General features: G+C 37.2%; 2 long non-coding RNA genes and 4 other non-coding genes across 7 annotated transcripts; 5 read left to right on the top strand and 1 right to left on the bottom strand.

Moving 5' to 3' along the window:
• Nucleotides 1-490: 490 nt before the first annotated feature.
• Trnam-cau lies at nucleotides 491-562 on the top strand. The gene has a single exon. It is a non-coding gene; the product is annotated as a tRNA-Met (tRNA).
• Nucleotides 563-967: 405 nt separating this feature from the next.
• On the top strand, nucleotides 968-1,039 carry Trnam-cau. Its single transcript has one exon. It is a non-coding gene; the product is annotated as a tRNA-Met (tRNA).
• A 345-nt stretch (nucleotides 1,040-1,384) lies between these two features.
• On the top strand, nucleotides 1,385-1,456 carry Trnam-cau. Its single transcript has one exon. It is a non-coding gene; the product is annotated as a tRNA-Met (tRNA).
• An 823-nt stretch (nucleotides 1,457-2,279) lies between these two features.
• Trnam-cau lies at nucleotides 2,280-2,351 on the top strand. The gene has a single exon. It is a non-coding gene; the product is annotated as a tRNA-Met (tRNA).
• Nucleotides 2,352-5,336: 2,985 nt separating this feature from the next.
• Nucleotides 5,337-10,204, bottom strand: LOC124197853. 2 transcript variants are annotated; one of them, XR_006876364.1, is made up of 6 exons: nucleotides 9,976-10,204; nucleotides 9,753-9,913; nucleotides 7,232-8,456; nucleotides 7,065-7,171; nucleotides 6,970-7,000; nucleotides 5,337-6,892 (listed from the first exon to the last, which is right to left on the bottom strand). It is a non-coding gene; the product is annotated as an uncharacterized LOC124197853 (long non-coding RNA). The 2 variants fall into 2 exon arrangements; XR_006876363.1 differs by having other exon boundaries at nucleotides 5,337-7,000.
• A 4,936-nt stretch (nucleotides 10,205-15,140) lies between these two features.
• Nucleotides 15,141-17,274, top strand: LOC124197384. The gene is made up of 4 exons (XR_006876120.1): nucleotides 15,141-15,438; nucleotides 15,502-16,416; nucleotides 16,724-16,858; nucleotides 16,939-17,274. It is a non-coding gene; the product is annotated as an uncharacterized LOC124197384 (long non-coding RNA).
• Nucleotides 17,275-17,914: the final 640 nt, after the last annotated feature.

Raw genomic sequence — 17,914 nt, 5'->3', positions numbered from 1 at the left:
ATTGGAATCGCCAATGATCAACAGAAGTACACATTTTTTTTAATGAGTTTCTATTTTTGAAATAGTAGATCCAAGCAGAGTGGCGCGGCGGAAGCGTGCTGGGCCCATAACCCAGAGGTCCGTAGATCGAAACTACGCTCTGCTAGACAAATGTTTTTTTGATGATGCAATGTATTTTCTAAAAATTTCTCTGTGCACAGTAAATTTGCATAATGTCGCATCGATGGTTCAGTGGTAGAATGCTCGCTTGCCAAATGGGCGGCCCGGGTTTGATTCCCGGTCGATGCAGTACTAGTTTGGTAAGACCTCAGAAATATTTCTTCAAATGAGTAGTTTTGTAGGAATCTAATCAAAAGTTACATTATTACAAAACGATGTCGATCGTGTGGGTTAAAATCTTAGATGATAATTATGAAAATTGGAATCGCCAATGAACAACAGAAGTACACATTTTTTTGAATGAGTTTCTATTTTTGAAATATTAGATCCAAGCAGAGTGGCGCAGCGGAAGCGTGCTGGGCCCATAACCCAGAGGTCCGTAGATCGAAACTACGCTCTGCTAGACAAATGTTTTTTTGATGATGCAATGTATTTTCTAAAATTTTCTCTGTGGACAGTAGACTTGAGCAATATCGTATCGATGGTTCAGTGGTAGAATGCTCGCTTGCCACGTGGGCGGCCCGGTTTCGATTCCCGGTCTATGCAGTACTATATGGGTAAAAACTCAGAAATATTTCTTCAAATGAGTAAATTGAACAGATTTCGAATTTGTAGATATTATTAAAAATAAATCAACAAATAGATCGTGAGTCACTAAGGAATCTAATAAAAAGTAACTTTAATACAAAACCATGTCAATCGTGTTGGTTAACATCTTAGGCGAGAATTATGAAAATTGGAATCGCCAATGATCAACAGAAGAACACATTTTTTTGAATGAGTTTCTATTTTTGAAAGAATTGATCTAAGCAGAGTGGCGCAGCGGAAGCGTGCTGGGCCCATAACCCAGAGGTCCGTAGATCGAAACTACGCTCTGCTAGACAAATGTTTTTTTGATGATGCAATGTATTTTTTAAAAAATTCTCTATGCACAGTAGACTTGGGCAATGTCGCATCGATGGTTCAGTGGTAGAATGCTCGCTTGCCACGTAGGCGGTCCGGGTTCGATTCCCGGTCTAAGCAGTACTAGTTTGGTAAGACCCCAGAAATATTTCTTCAAATGAGTAGTTTTGTAGGAATCTAATCAAAAGTTACATTATTACAAAACCATGTCAATCGTGTGGGTTAAAATCTTAGATGATAATTATGAAAATTGGAATCGCCAATGATCAACAGAAGTGCACATTTTTTTGAATGAGTTTCTATTTTTGAAATAGTAGATCCAAGCAGAGTGGCGCAGCGGAAGCGTGCTGGGCCCATAACCCAGAGGTCCGTAGATCGAAACTACGCTCTGCTAGACAAATGGTTTTTTTGATGATGCAATGTATTTTCTAAAAATTTCTCTGTGCACAGTAAATTTGCATAATGTCGCATCGATGGTTCAGTGGTAGAATGCTCGCTTGCCACGTGGGCGGCCCGGGTTTGATTCCCGGTCGATGCAGTACTAGTTTGGTAAGACCTCAGAAATATTTCTTCAAATGAGTAGTTTTGTAGGAATCTAATCAAAAGTTACATTATTACAAAACGATGTCAATCGTGTGGGTTAAAATCTTAGATGATAATTATGAAAATTGGAATCGCCAATGAACAACAGAAGTACACATTTTTTGGAATGAGTTTCTATTTTTGAAAGAGAATATCCAAGCAGAGTGGCGCAGCGGAAGTGTGCTGGGCCCATAACCCAGAGGTCCGTAGATCGAAACTACGCTCTGCTAGACAAATGTTTTTTTGATGATGCAATGTATTTTCTAAAATTTTCTCTGTGCACAGTAGACTTGATCAATGTCGCATCGATGGTTCAGTGGTAGAATGCTCGCTTGCCACGTGGGCGGTCCGGGTTCGATTCCCGGTCTAAGGTGTACTATATGGGAAAAAACTCAGAAATATTTCTTCAAATGAGTAAATTGAACAGATTTCGAATTTGTAGATATTATTAAAAATAAATCAACAAATAGATCGTGAGTCACTAAGGAATCTAATAAAAAGTAACTTTAATACAAAACCATGTCAATCGTGTTGGTTAACATCTTAGGCGATAATTATGAAAATTTGAATCGCCAATGATCAACAGAAGAACACATTTTTTTGAATGAGTTTCTATTTTTGAAAGAATTGATCTAAGCAGAGTGGCGCAGCGGAAGCGTGCTGGGCCCATAACCCAGAGGTCCGTAGATCGAAACTACGCTCTGCTAGACAAATGTTTTTTTGATGATGCAATGTATTTTCTAAAATTTTCTCTGTGCACAGTAGACTTGAGCAATGTCGCATCGATGGTTCAGTGGTAGAATGCTCGCTTGCCACGTGGGCGGCCCGGGTTCGATTCCCGGTCTAAGGTGTACTATATGGGAAAAAACTCAGAAATATTTCTTCAAATGAGTAAATTGAACAGATTTCGAATTTGTAGATATTATTAAAAATAAATCAACAAATAGATCGTGAGTCACTAAGGAATCTAATAAAAAGTAACTTTAATACAAAACCATGTCAATCGTGTTGGTTAACATCTTAGGCGAGAATTATGAAAATTGGAATCGCCAATGATCAACAGAAGTACACATTTTTTTGAATGAGTTTCTATTTTTGAATTAGTAGATTCAAGCAGAGTGGCGCAGCGGAAGCGTGCTGGGCCCATAACACAGAGGTCCGTAGATCGAAACTACGCTCTGCTAGACAAATGTTTTTTTGATGATGCAATGTATTTTATAAAAATTTCTCTGTGCACAGTAAATTTGTTTAATGTCGCATCGATGGTTCAGTGGTAGAATGCTCGCTTGCCACGTGGGCGGCCCGGGTTCGATTCCCGGTCGAAGCAGTACTAGTTTGGTAAGAACTCAGAAATATTTCTGAAAATGAGTAGTTTTGTAGGAATCTAATCAAAAGTTACATTATTACAAAACCATGTCAATCGTGTGGGTTAAAATCTTAGGTGATAATTATGAAAATTGGAATCGCCAATGATCAGCAGAAGTACACATTTTTTGGAATGAGTTTCTATTTTTGAAAGAGTAGATTCAAGCAGAGTGGCGCAGCGGAAGCGTGCTGGGCCCATAACCCAGGGGTCCGTAGATCGAAACTACGCTCTGCTAGACAAATGTTTTTTTGATGATGCAATGTATTTTTCTAAAATTTTCTTTGTGCACAGTAGACTTAATATGCAGGTGCTATAACCCTTAAGGGACTTTCTTCTTTAGCCAATCGACATTGCCCTTTGGTTTTAGAAATGTGGGAAATGACTTGCGCTGGATAGGGAAGAAGCCCAGAAACACCAGCAGAAGGGAATCTATGATAGATTACACCTGAACCTGGAACAGTAATTCCACAGAGAAAATGAACATGATGGGTGTGCACCCTACGCTGCAAATGTTCAGTAGATTCAACAGTCATCAGCTAAAGAAGCCATATCTTGATTGTGCACTCTACAATGCAATCTTTAGTCGGGTATAAAGACATGAGAGGAAGAGTTTAAAATAGAGCAATAGATTTCAATCACCATGCGCCTCTGGGTGGGATCAAACCACCAGCCTTCCGGTTTTATTTTATATTAAACGATTTATTGTCACAATTATAATTTAAATTGCTTTACAGATACTTGGGGCATTTGCGAGCTTTGAGACATAAGAGACTTGCTGTGGCCAAGGAGAAACATTACAAAGAAGAAAAAAAAACATTTCGAGACGGAATTGAAAGAGGACAAATGATTTTGGTGAAAAATATGAAATTCAACAATATGACATCTGGGGGGGGGGATCCAAGAAATAATAATTATTGTAATGAGAGGACGATGTTGTATAAAGATAAGGAGAAATCTGTTGAGAATTTGAGATTGAATATTTATGGATTAGAAAGTGACATCTGGGGAGAATTTTTTGAATGAAGGAGGATTGACGAAAGAGACTGTATTTCATTTATGGCTGGGGTGAGGTTTTGGCTGCGGGCGGTGACAGACGGTAACGCGCTAGCCAATTGCGCCATAGAGGCATGCTGATTGGCTAACGACACCCATTAGGAAGGCAAACAATACATTTTTGTGCACCTGTGCTGTGCTGTGCTGTGCCTGGAAAAATTTCTTCTTGTTTCTATTTCATAAACATCATGGATTTTTTTATGAGTTCATTTATTCAATTAACTTTAAATGGTGTATTAAACATTGATTTACACATGCTGTAAGAATAAATTGCTTTGAATAAGAGATACAGTAAATATATCAAATTCAAATTCATTGAAGTGGTGTTTCCCAGCTCGTCAAAGCACTATTTTTGATTTTTCTTCAACGCTAATGCAAGATATAACTTATAAGGAGTTATCTTGTCAATTATTCATGCGTGAACGAAAAAGAAATGAACAACTATATTTTTACCTAAAAAGTATCATTTTTGAAAATTGACTTTAATTCCGTAGGTTGACTAGTCTGCTAAGAACTAGCAATAATAGCTAAATTGCGATAGCCGAGAACCGAACTCGGTCCATTGCTTGGAAGGCAACTATGCTAACCAATATACCACCATCTCTTGATGCAAGTGAGCGTCATCATTTTCGTATTGTCACATGTTTTTAAATTACAGAAAATCGACCAGTTTTACCACTTGGTGACCTTGTATAGTGGTACATTAAGCAATCTATATCACTGTATCAAAGCAACCTCTCTAATTAAGTTGCAATGCGATGATCATGTGAATTCAGATAACGATATGTTTGTCAGGAGTGGGATTTGAACCCACGCCTTCATTGAAGACCAGAATACTGCAAATTCTCTTATTGAAGCAAGGAATATGTCCTTGAGTCTGGCACCTTAGACCGTTCGGCCATCCTGACCACATCATTTGGACCTAAATACATTTTCCCTACTGGTTTGGCATTAAAACTCTTTTCTGCACTTGCTCGCTGCACTTGCTCGCTGCACTGGCTCGCTGCACTGGCAGAGGGAAGAAGTCCATAAACACCAGAGGGGAATCTATGATAGCAGCCGAACGCGCTATCTGATTGCGCCACAAAGTCATGCTGATTAGCTAACGACACCCATTAGGAAGTCAAACAATACATTTTTGTGCTGTGCTGTGCTGTGCTGTGCTGTTTTGTGCTGTGCAGTTAAGTGCAGCTACTGCGCAGCTCCTGGAAGAGTTTCTTCATGTTTCTATTTCATAAACATCATGAATGTTTTTATGAATTCATTTATTAAATTAACTTTAAATGGTGTATTGGAAATAAATTTACATATCCTGTAAGAATAAAACTCTTTGAATAAGTGAAACTATAAATATATTTAAAAAAAAAATACTTCCCAAACATCTAGCCTGAAATATTTCCAAATCGTGGTGGAGACCTTTCCTATAACATACAATGGTATTTTTGGTGTTGAATCAGTGTAGAATACTACATTTTTCAATAATTATAAAAGAAAACTCATCATATGTAATAGGATGCATTCATGTTGAAGAAAAACCAAAAATACTTCCCAAACATCTAGTGCTGTGCTGTGCTAAGCTCAATTGTGCATTTTTCTAAAACTTTTTCTTCGTGAATTGAAACAGCTCTTAGCGTCAGGGAGTAGTTCTTGACAGGATCAACATTTTCATAATTTCCTTTGGATTTCTTTTCTTTTTCGCACCCTGCCCTTAGCTGAATCCAATAAAGCCGACTTGGACGGTGGGACATTGATTCTGATTGAGAACGTAGAAATGCCGTCACTGTAGTAATTGCAGTCAAAGCCTGCTAATAAAAAAAAAACAAAATTAAAATTAAAAATAATTATGGAATAGATTTACACATTCATTCATTACGCCATACATACGCTAACTCAAAAATTGAAAAATCGAAAAGCATTCATGCAGATTACCCCCCCCCCCCCATTTAGACACATAAATTTTAGACAGTACGCATTTCATACCCATCAGTCATTTCAAAAGTGGTATCCACCGACAAACTAAGGAAAGGTAAATCTTTTCGGTTCAGCAATCCCTTGAACAGTTCCCAAAGCTAAGGATGGAAAATGTAAATTGCAACATCAGGGTATGTTATAATCTCCTTAATGAACTTGGTGTCATCATCGATTTCCTGGAGATTGTAGTTTTTATCCTGAATGAGTGCAATTTTACGCTTTTGTTTGTTTTTTTGAAATTTCTAACTTGTTCTACATCGCGAGATAGCTGTACAGCTTGTTCTTTTAAATCAGCCAATTCCTCTCTGTAAAAATGTATGGGGCATCCGGTACTATTCTTCAATTTTTCTTTGGTTGAATTTCTTGCATGAATAAGATTTTCGTTCTTTTTTTTCTCCGTTTGGGCGTTGCCATGGCAGTGTGCGCGCGTTATAATTTGCAAAATTTTTATTTGGTGTCATGCGGAAGTAGTCATGCAGTTTATCTTGCCCGTAGGTGCGCATGACAGCCCTGTTCATGCAGTAAATTCATGCAGATTACCGTCATGCAGACTTGTCTTGCAGATTACCAACACCCTGTTTTACTGGGTGTTGGTAATTTAAGTTTATTTTAGTACACCTCTCAATTAGTCTTCAATTCCTTCACAATCCGATTGTTTTCTTTAAACATTTTTGCGCTGTGCGCCTCTTTAAACATAGCAATTTCGGTCAAATTTGTCAATCAACGAGAAGAACCTCTGTTCTTGTTCCTTGGTACCCTTCTTGATGTTGATGAGGTAAAACTTCTTCCGGTGTGAAGCTTTGACGAGGCAGTTCGTTTAAAGGCATTTGAGTAAGTAGTATGGACGAAAAAGCAGATCTTAGTAGAGGGGAGGAAGCCAACATTGGAGTTAATTGCAACTTCCGACTATTAACTGTCAAGATAATGTAACATACCATGTTCTTGACTTATTGATGTCCGCTACAGCTGAAATTTAATTGTATTTAAAGTCTTAATATGTAGATTAAAAATCTATATTTTATAAAAATACCTTGCTGATTGAGACGATGATTTACTATATCGGCTAAAACATATTGTTCAGAATCGATTTTTGGCACAAGCGCTGAGACGGTGCATTTGTTCTTTCTGTTTCATTCCCTGGTGCAACTAAGGAGATAAACGATTATCAAATTAAATTTTTAATTAAATTTCCTATACCAGCAGGCAAGGTAGTAACAGAAGAAGGTGCAAACATGTGCTCTGGGATTGCATGTCGGTTATATGGATAAATCCCGCGGGTAGAAAATACTGATTTGATATTTCTGGAACGGAATCTCCTCTCGTCCTTCTGTTAACTAAGCCACGTCGTATATGGAAATTCTCTGAACTCAATTAATTCGCATCCACTGACAATGTTCTTGCTTCACATCTGATTCAATAAAACGAAATAAAAATTGGCGAGGGTCTAAGTCACATGAGATGTGTGAGGTGGCAACGTGAAGAATTTTCAACTATACCCCTGGTAGCACACTCACTTCCATCGTCTATCATATAGATGTCTTAATGTCTAAATCAAATCTTATCTAGCTACAACTTAAATTGGATATCACATGGATACTCTATTTACTACGGCCTTATGCTATCTTCGCATAGATGTACTATAGATGTACGTTTCTCATACGATCACGGACATCCATGTGTACTAGGAATCAGACGCTTAACAGACAGACGTAATATGACGTCTGTGAGATGTCCAAATTATCTGTACACAGGATAGATGAGGACGACAAGGACTTTAAATTTTCAGAATTTTAACTGCTAATATTAATTTAGAGACGTTGAACCAAATACAGTTGAAAAGTAATAGGTTGTGGTGATGTGGGTAGAGCACTGGAGTACTAATCCAAAGACGGTGGTTTCGGGCCCATCGAGGAACGTTTCTTTTTTTTTTCTTTTTGCTTAAATTTAAGTATTTTGAAGACGGCTGTAAGCCGTACCCATTTGGATGTCAGCGCGACATTAGTATAGACATAGGCAATCCTATGGACGTCGGGTTAAGATATCTCACTCGGCTGAAAAGATGGGCGACGTATATCCTATAGATAGAGGCGTGCTACCAGGGACCACTTTTCTTGCAAAATTCAAGTAGGGGATAGCTAATGTGGCTGATTTGGTTCTCGAGAATAAGAAGATTTGGATTGACAGGAAGACAGTTAACTTGTTTCAATAGATGCTGCAATATAACGAAATTAAGAAAAGAAAAACTCGTAACCAGACGTAGTTCAACCTGAAGGACATTAAAAAATCACAGGCAAATTTATCACTTTGGTGAGGTTCACCTTAACTCTTGGGGAAATGAATGTACATGGAAAGGCTTTTATTCCCAGCAGCGTTTACAAATGCCAACGTTGTAGCATTGCTCTCCACAAGCAGAGCTACTCACCTGAAAAATAAAGAAACCGTGATTTCGTTCAAAAATGATTTTTTTTTTTATTTTTTCTTAAGTTCTTAGTTTCTTAATTTCTTAAAAAATTAAACCAAATTCTTAATTTTACAACTTACACTTAGCCCAAGAACAAAATCTTTTTACTGACAAAAGAAGGCGGTACTTATTGTCAAAAATTCAAAATGGATGACTACAATTTTTAAATGTCAGTATACGATTGGAAAAGTAAATGTGTCGCCGGAATCACAGCCATTTTACTTGCTTTATTAACGTTGTTGAAGAAAAAATACATTTTTCGTGAAAGACATGCTGCTATTTTTGTTTTTATGCTATTTTTTTCCATGCTGCTATGACGGCTACTAATTGCGAGCCTGAAGGGCGAAGCTAATAATCGCGTACGCAGATCAGTCATGTCCCGCTCCATAACTCGGGTGTTTCACGACAGATTTCGGACTTTTTGGTCTTAAAAATTACACAAAAAATATGCGGTGCGACCAGAACAAAAATAATTTCATTTACTTAATTAGTTCTCCTGTAATTGATGAAAAACTGCTAAAATAACAGCTTAATGACTAGTGACATCTGGCGGTTGCGACTACAACTTTTTTACTTTAGGTCAAAATAAATCACCACCAGATGTCCATAGCATCCCCGTGATGAGGCAATCTGTGATGTCCCAACCATGACGCAACAAGCAGATTTGCATTTATGTTTTGCAGTAATTAAACTAAAAGATGGTTATTTTTAAAATTCAATCATTGAACTTTATGTGTAAAAATAGGAAAATATGACTTGAGCAAACTAAACATAAATAACTTGCAAGGATATTTAGCTGTGACAGAAAAATCCCGTTTTAAGACCAAAAAGTCTGTAAAGAAAAGTGTGAATTATGAATAAGTCCGACTTAACAATAGGCACTGAATTTGTCATTTAAGACAGTTTTCAACTGGCTTACGACTATCCCTTCGCGTGGAGCTGATAAACTTGCTTTTCTATCTTAAAGTATAAACATTCATTGACAAGTATGAATATTCTATTAACACATACACTCTTGATCGAATAAATGGAGCAATGAACTGCATAGCTTCATAAAAGGAAAGTGGTTTGCGTCTGTTTATTTTTGAGTCATCAAAACCAGTACCAGATGGATCTTCATTATTAAGTTTTCTTCTCTCGTTCAACCAAAGTTTTCTCAAATAGTCTCATTTTGCTTTGACATCAGCAGCAGCAAATTTTTTTTAAAGTGGAACATGCTAGGTATTCTACAATATATATAAGAGTTTGAATACGTACTATAATTATTAGGCAATCCTTTGGCAACAGCATCATTTGCCTTGGCATGCACAGTAACATCTTTGTAATCAGCACGAGTAATGTCAAATAGCACTGGGTACTTTGAAACACCCTGGATGAGTAATTCAATTGTTTCGTCACTCCATGAATATGTTGAAACCCTAGAATAACACAAAATAAACATTAGTTTTTATAATATGAAGTAAATCGTATTTAAAATAACCTTTTCTTAACTGCATAACTAGGACCTGATTTTGATGGGCCGTTTCCATTGTTCTTTCCAGGAGAGAATCTAGTGGGTTTGTTTTGGGATTGGGATTTTTGGGGGATAGAATTCACATTTTAGTGATGCCATTACTTGTTCCTGACATTTTTATTAATAAAATATTTAAAAAGCCAGCTCTCGATTAAAAACTACTCAGACAAATTCAGACCAGCAATCAAATAACAAATGTAGCAAGTCTTAAGGTGGTACTACTCAATTAAAAATATAGAAACAAGGCACACCTCTCAACTATTTCTATTGGCTGGAGCTTAAACTTTCAGAAAGTTTAAGAACTTAAAAGCTCAAATATCTAAACAGTTTTGATATTTGAGCTATTAAACTATTAGGGTGTTAAGCAGTTAAACCTCGAAAATTTCCTAGTGTAAGTAGTAATCCTAGTAAGACTGCGATAGAGACGGAAGAAGGGGAATTTTTTTTTTGAATTACTTGAACTCTTCTTACTAATTAAAAAAAAGGATTGACCACATATGTCAAATACCCAATCTGCCTGTCAATTGCGTATGTTTTTCAATATACAGTCGCGGCTGAAAGTTTCTATACGTGTAGCTTCAAAACCCGCCTTTTTAATGTGTATTGGCGGATGGTGTCAACCTATGATAGAGGTTGAGCTACCTTATTTGTTAGATTTCTCCTTTTCTTATCCCTAAATAATACGCCCCTCTTTACTTAACTCTTCCCCTTAACATCAATAACTATTTTACCGCGATGGGGCAGACGGTTCCGCAACCATTTTATACCTAACACTAAATGAATAGAAAATAAGGTAGATAGACAAATTGTATTGATCATCAATATTCTGTCATATCACCGTTTAATTCTAAAACTCTTGCCAATCTAGTGGGCATCGATTCTATTAAACTTCGCCAATAGGCATGATTTTCGGCCATCATTTCCCACAATTGATTGACCCAGTCAAACACGTCGTCAGCGTTGTTCGCCTCCATTTGACCCATATTGCGGACCATGTATCCCCAAAAGTTCTCAATCGGATTTAAATCCGGACTATACGCCGGCCACCAAAGAGTCTTGATCCGGTATTGTTGGAGAGCTTCTCCTCTTAGCCAGTCTTGAACAATTCTTGCGTTATGACTAGGGTACCTTAATTAACAAAAATTAATGAATGAATTAGCTTAATTAATAATAGGATTTAATACCCGTCATGCTGGAAAAAACGGAATTCTTGGGTGACTCCGTTGGCTACTTCCGGCAGCGGAAAGTTTTCTTCCGCAAAAGGCCGCATTTGTGTTCTCAAGATGTCAAGATATTGGTGGCTATTCAGTTTTCCTTCAATCTTGTGCATAACTCCTGGGCCGTCGTACGTCACGCACCCCCATACATTCAGGGATTTTCTTGTTGACCACAAGTTCCGAGCGAGATTGGCGGAATCGTTCCGGGTTCCGTCCATACGTCTAACGTATTGCGGAGGACGCCCAGAAGAGAGGAAGGTTTTTTCATCCGACCAGATTATTTTGCGCCAAAAATCAAGATTGTAGTGAATGTGTTCTCTAGCAAACTTGATTCGATTAGCGCGATGCATTTCTTTAAGAAAATTCTTGACACTTGGTGTCCTCGCTCGTAGACCGGCCTCTAATAAACGGCTTCTCACCGTTCGAATGGCAATATTAACCGCCTCCGCTGTTTCCCTGATCTCTTCCGCCGAATCAAATGGACTCAGTATGGCTAGTGGGATAAATTACGTGAGAATGACGGCTATTAATAAAATAAAATAATTATTACCAGCTGCAATCATTCTTTGGTCGCAGTCTTCGTCGGTTTCACGTGGCCTACCACTTCGTCTTCTTACTTTCAACCCTTCATATCCTTCATCTTGATATCTTTTTATCCACTTGTAAATTGTCGCTCTTGTCCGACGGAGGATTTGAGAAATTTCGGTTACATTGTAACCACTTAAATGATATCCTACAAGAATCCCTTTTTCGGATTCAGTCAAACGAGGAGACTGCACGTTAATATCCATATTCCAAAGAGTCAAATCAATTTTTTAAACTTATTTTAACAGCCACGTCTAAGCTTAAAGGGTTGCGGAACCGTCTGCCGCATCGCGGTAAAATAGTTATTGATGTTAAGGGGAAGAGTTAAGTAAAGAGGGGCGTATTATTTAGGGATAAGAAAAGGAGAAATCTAACAAATAAGGTAGCTCAACCTCTATCATAGGTTGACATCATCCGCCAATACACATTAAAAAGGCGGGTTTTGGAGCTACACGTATAGAAACTTTCAGCCGCGACTGTATGTGTGTGGTCAAAACTGAAAAATAACAATCAGTCCTCATCGAAAAGATGTTAATGAATGGGGCGAGATTGCCATCAGGACTCCACATTTGAAACATCTTTACGTGGATAGAAGCGTTGTCGCCAACAAGGCAACAATCCTCGAAACATTAAATCCGTATTTTTCCATACCTTCAAGAACAAATTCGGTTAGCTTAAAAATAGCCTTAGCCGTTAGTTGCCGTACAAAAAAGTAAGAAACAGGACATTTGAAAGATGTCATGTTAAAGGCCAATAGACGGTTGGCTAAAATAGGTTTTCCATCTTGAATTACTAGAACACCACCACTGTTTAATTTGCCCGACTATTCTGTTCCATTTGCCTGATTTTCTTCATTTATGGATCTAGTGACATTTCATCAACTTCTATACTGACTTCTTTTTCCTGTTCACTTAGGTTGATAGCCAACTATCAATAAGTTTTGTCATGTCTGTTGTTTTTTTGTAATGTGCTTTCCTGTCAAGAATTATTAAACAGAAATTTCGCTTTACTTATCAATGGAATATCTGTGTATTTCTATTATTTGGTACCAAATAATACAACAGACATGACAAAACTTACTTGACAGGAAAACGATGACAACGCTCGTGGTGGGAATTGTTGTAAACTTACTTTTAATAAAACAAAATGATAGACTAAGTTTAAGTATGAATAACTAAAGAAAAAGTCCTATTAACACCATAATTCAACGATCGATTCTTATACGCTAGGATGTTTTTTATATTTTAATAACAATAGAAAAATTTAGATCCTATAGTTTATAAGTTATCGTCACTTTACTTAGGGACTATCGGGCATAAGAGACCGTGTTAAACCTTTTTGGCGGCACTGTGTAAAATTTTTAAAAATGTAACAACTTCTAAATTATACAACTAGAATACCGTTCGACAGAAAACATTCATATTTGGTGATATGATGTAGCCTATCACAAGGTATCATTTCATGATTTTTTTTTCATTTTAAATATTTTAAATTCGGTATTTTATTAATAGTTAAATGAAATTTTTTATTTAAATTCAATATTTTTAATGGTAAATATAATTATTTCTTCGGGGGGTTTTGAACAAGTATTTATTACCTTGATAGTAATAAAGTTCATTAAAAAAATCAATTCTTGCAATTTGTTCTAGGTTAACATAGCCTTTTGGCATAACTTTACTCCACTACTAATGGAGTAATGGCTAGAATATACGAGAATATAAGTTTATGAATCGCGACGTCACGCCATCCTTGTTAGATTCCTTTTTTGTTTTGTTTTTTTTTTTTTTTGTTTTGTTTTTTTAAGTCGGTTAAATTGTGTACCATTTGTTTCTCTATTAAGTATTGTTTGATAGACTACATCTTACTTTTTATTTTATTTTATGTATGCATGTGTACCCACATTTTCTATTCCCTACGAAAACCTCTCAACCCAATTACTATTTTCAACCCCGATTACTACTTCATACGAATGTAAAGTTACCCGAAGGGTTTCTATTCACGTTTTTTTTTTGCTGGTATGGGTGGGTATAGTACTCGATTGCCCACTAGATGGCTGATCAAGCCAAAATACAAAAAAGAGGGCCAATGTTGGAGGATGCGTGTAAACGTAAAAAGCGCCACTTCTATTTTGGAATGATGAAAGTGTAAATAAAATAGACCCTGGTAGCACACTTACATCCATCGTCTATCATATAGATGTCTTAATGTCTAAATCAAATCTGATCTATCTGCAACCTAAATTGGATATCACATGGATACTCAATTTACTACGGCCTTATGCTATCTTCGTATAGACGTCCTATAGATCTACGTTTCTCATACGATCACGGACATCCATTTGTGTCTAGAAATTAGACGCTTAACAGACAGACGTAACATGACGTCTGTGAGATGTCCAAATTATCTGTCCACAGGATAGATGAGGAAGACAAGGACTTTACATTTTCATAATTTTAACTGCTAGTATTAATTTAAAGCCGTTGAACAAAACACAGTTAAAAGTAATATAGAGTGGTGTAGTGGGTAGAGCACTGGAGTACCACTCCAAAGAACGTGGTTTCGCGCCCATCGAGAAACGTTTCTTTTTTTCTTTTTGCTTAAATTTAAGTCTTCTGAAGACGGCTGTAAGCCGTACCCATTTGGATGTCTTACAGCGCGACATTAGTATAGACATAGGCAATCCTATGGACGTCGGGTTAAGACATCTCACTCGGCTGCAAAAGATGGGCGACGTACATCCTATAGATAGAGGCGTGCTACCAGGGGAATGACCGCGTAGTGACATCGACTTTGACTTCGATTTTGAAACGAAACGACCATTACACTTACAGTACATTACAGTCCATTGTGTGGTGTACAGTTATATTCAATTTTTTAGTGTCAAATAATTTCGAGCAATTACATTTGTTTTGGAAAACGGGTCGTCATAGGATCATAAAATATCCACTTTTAATTTTTTTAGATTGGTTCATCACATGTTGCTCAATGTTTCCACTATGGAGATTGTCTATACGAATGAAAAGAAAGTTGTAAATCCTTTGATTCTAGGCTGCTACAGGCCTACCATCTAGCTTGGAAAATCAATCTCATTCCCTTCATACCAGCATGTAATAAGAATTCATGCATATATTTTCTAAGTATAGTTTTAACAGTGTAACATATAGATGTAGATCCAGAAGGGGGTATTGCTGGATGTTGAAATGGATGGACGCAAACAAGTTATTGATCTACTATTTTTTATGTTACTTTCAGGCAAGATTCTGTTTTGCGATTCAGAAAGTGAATCTAATAGTGATGAAAGTGTTCTAACTATTCCAGTTGGATTTGATTTGAATTTCAGCGTTGAAGATAATGAAAATAATGTTGAAACATCCGACAGGGAGTTGTGCCACCTAATATCAATTCGAAAATCCTTGACTTGGCACTCTTGAGGACTTAATCATCTCTGTTCCAGAAGAAGAATGCATACCAATGGGGGTTGTGAATCAAATAATTGACCCTTTGGTGATTGTTTCAGCCAAGAAAGGGTGTCCAGCAATAGATTTAAATTCTAAGATCATGGCAAAACATTTTTGGGGCAGGTCTTCGATGTATTTGACAGTCAGGTCAGGAAACTGATTTGTACATGGTGAGTCACATTTATTTTTCATCTAAATTTATATGCAAATTAATGATTCAAATACTTTTGCAGGTTAGATTTAATTCTTTGCAGCATGCACATTACTGAACAAGGCATTCAGGTTGGAATGGAATATGGAAGTATATTTTGCCTCGCAGACTCATCAATCATCATACTGCCTTCGTGGAAGGAAGCGACGCGTCATGGGGTAATGATCAAGAGCCACCGGAAGGGTGTTTGGACTATTCAGACGATGAACAAGAGCGTCGAGCCAAAGCCGCACATCAATTGATAAAGAATCTTCGCGGTGATGCTGAGGAGTGAGGATGCCTCTGTGAATCCATGCAAGAAAGGCAAACAAAATTCCGTCGCTCGAGGGGTCAAGGGCAAGATCACCTAATAGAACAACCGCAAGTGAATCCATTTTACCTGCTTCCACCTCCAGGTTACCGGGTTACCCAGCACATAACCCTCATCATAATTCCAGTTATTTAAGTGTAGCCCCTAATGTAAATCCAATTGCCGTCGATATTTCGACCATGGAAAATTCGGCAATTCACTCGCCATCTGTTTATCCACCAGCAATGCCAATCACTCAAAATCTTCCTCTCTCCTTGCCTTCTGGTGCAGCAGAAAATCACAAGGCTCAACCGAATGATTAAGATTCGCTTCTCCAACCTGACAGTGACATTAAAAAACCGCCAATTTCATCGTTGATTAGTGAACCGAGCTGTGAGCTGTAGAAGTGACAAACGCGCGATGTGAAATATAAAAACCAAATTTCCAACTTTTCAACTTGCTGCAAAAATTGTGTGTGTGTGTGAGAGCAGCATCTTTCATCTAAACCTGGCAATGTGTATCAGCAAAATGTCATTCAAGATTGAAGCATCGAAGTGTCATGAAAACCACTAGACGAAGTTACGAACAACATAGAAATCAAGGAAGAATCATGGTGTATGGTGGAAGAACTACGAGAAGAACTTGGCGGTATGTAAAAATATTTTTGTTTATTGACTTTTAAGAGTGTAAGCTGTAAAATTAAGATTCGGGGTACTTAAACATACAGAACATTTAAATGTGTTCATAAGCTTATTCTGTAATGTTTTTTTTTTTCTTTTTAACTAAAAAAAGACTCATTCACTAGTCACGAACAAAGGCAAAGACTGTCTAGCTAAGCTAACTGACCAAAAATTTATGCTAGATATACTAAATCAGTCAAATATTCCCTGATAGTCTTCTATTGGATAATTGAAGAAAAGTGTTTAAGTATTTTGACATCATATTTTCATTTAAGGTTTATTTGATGGAGAATTCAAATTCAGTCCGCAGTATTTCTAAAGATGAGACAGTCAGAGACAAAACGCATATCCGGACGACATCAACAATTTTAAATGCGCAAAGGATTCGCAATAGATGCCTCACTCCAACGGTAAAACTATTTTTCTGTTCTTTGTGTAGGAATTACTTAACAGGTTGTGTGATACACCAATGAAATTCATATGTGTTTAGAATGTGGAATACTGGAAGTATTGCTTGACCTCCGGCCAAGCTGGCTTTCGTCCATGACAGTGGTGACTTCCACTAACTTTCTGCTCCATCCTCATCTTCGCGACCCACGCTCATCCAGCTCCACTGCTTCTATACTGCTACACAGATTGTCTTACCACTGACGAGTTCTGCCACTTCAGTGGTCGCTTCCGTCCGCTGTGACACACCTGTCCGTCTCACCAGGGTATTATGCCCAGGTACCCGACAATTAACTTATTTTTGTAAATTACCTCCTGATAATCTAAATCTACTTGCGTTTAACTCTCTGTCTGTGTAATAATTCCAAAATCAGGCCCTTCTTGCGCGCTAAAGTGTTATTGATTTTTTTTTTATGGAAAAAAAATTAAAAACATCCCTTCGGGTACCTTGCTAACGCAGGTAGTTGACAATTTTTCATGCATGTATAAGTTTTTCAAATAGTTACAAATGTTGACCGCTAGATGCACAACCTCTTGGTTTCGTTGTGAAAAAGGCAAAAGGCGGATAGGTAGAAAAATTACGCTAATAGTGGAGAGTATTGTTCAAAACCGACCAAGTAGTTAAGTAGACTATTGGTATACATGTTGAATAGTATAGACCTAGATCGGATAGGATTAATGGGATTTCAAATTGCATTTCTTGTTAAAAAATCGGCTGTTCAATCGAATTTGTGTTAGAATTCCCTATTGAGGATTATAAAATATCTTATAAAATATCATAAGACTACCGAAACTAATGCGAGATTATCCCGTTTTCTGTGAAAAATCGATGCTAGTTATCATGAGATCCAAACTTACTTATGGCGTAATTCCGATTTGTCTTTCCCCTTCTTCTATTCTCCTTTGCTGTACTGGAATTAAGGTATCTTTCATTCGACATGTTTCAAAATAAATTCAATTTGTTCAAAATAAATTCAAAAAGCAATGAGTTTTGCTGTAACGCCAAGTTGGCGAGCTCC

Source organism: Daphnia pulex, chromosome 7 (genome assembly GCF_021134715.1).
Source record: "Daphnia pulex isolate KAP4 chromosome 7, ASM2113471v1".
NCBI classification, from domain to species: domain Eukaryota; kingdom Metazoa; phylum Arthropoda; class Branchiopoda; order Diplostraca; family Daphniidae; genus Daphnia; species Daphnia pulex.
This window is presented reverse-complemented; position numbering and strand designations above follow the sequence as displayed.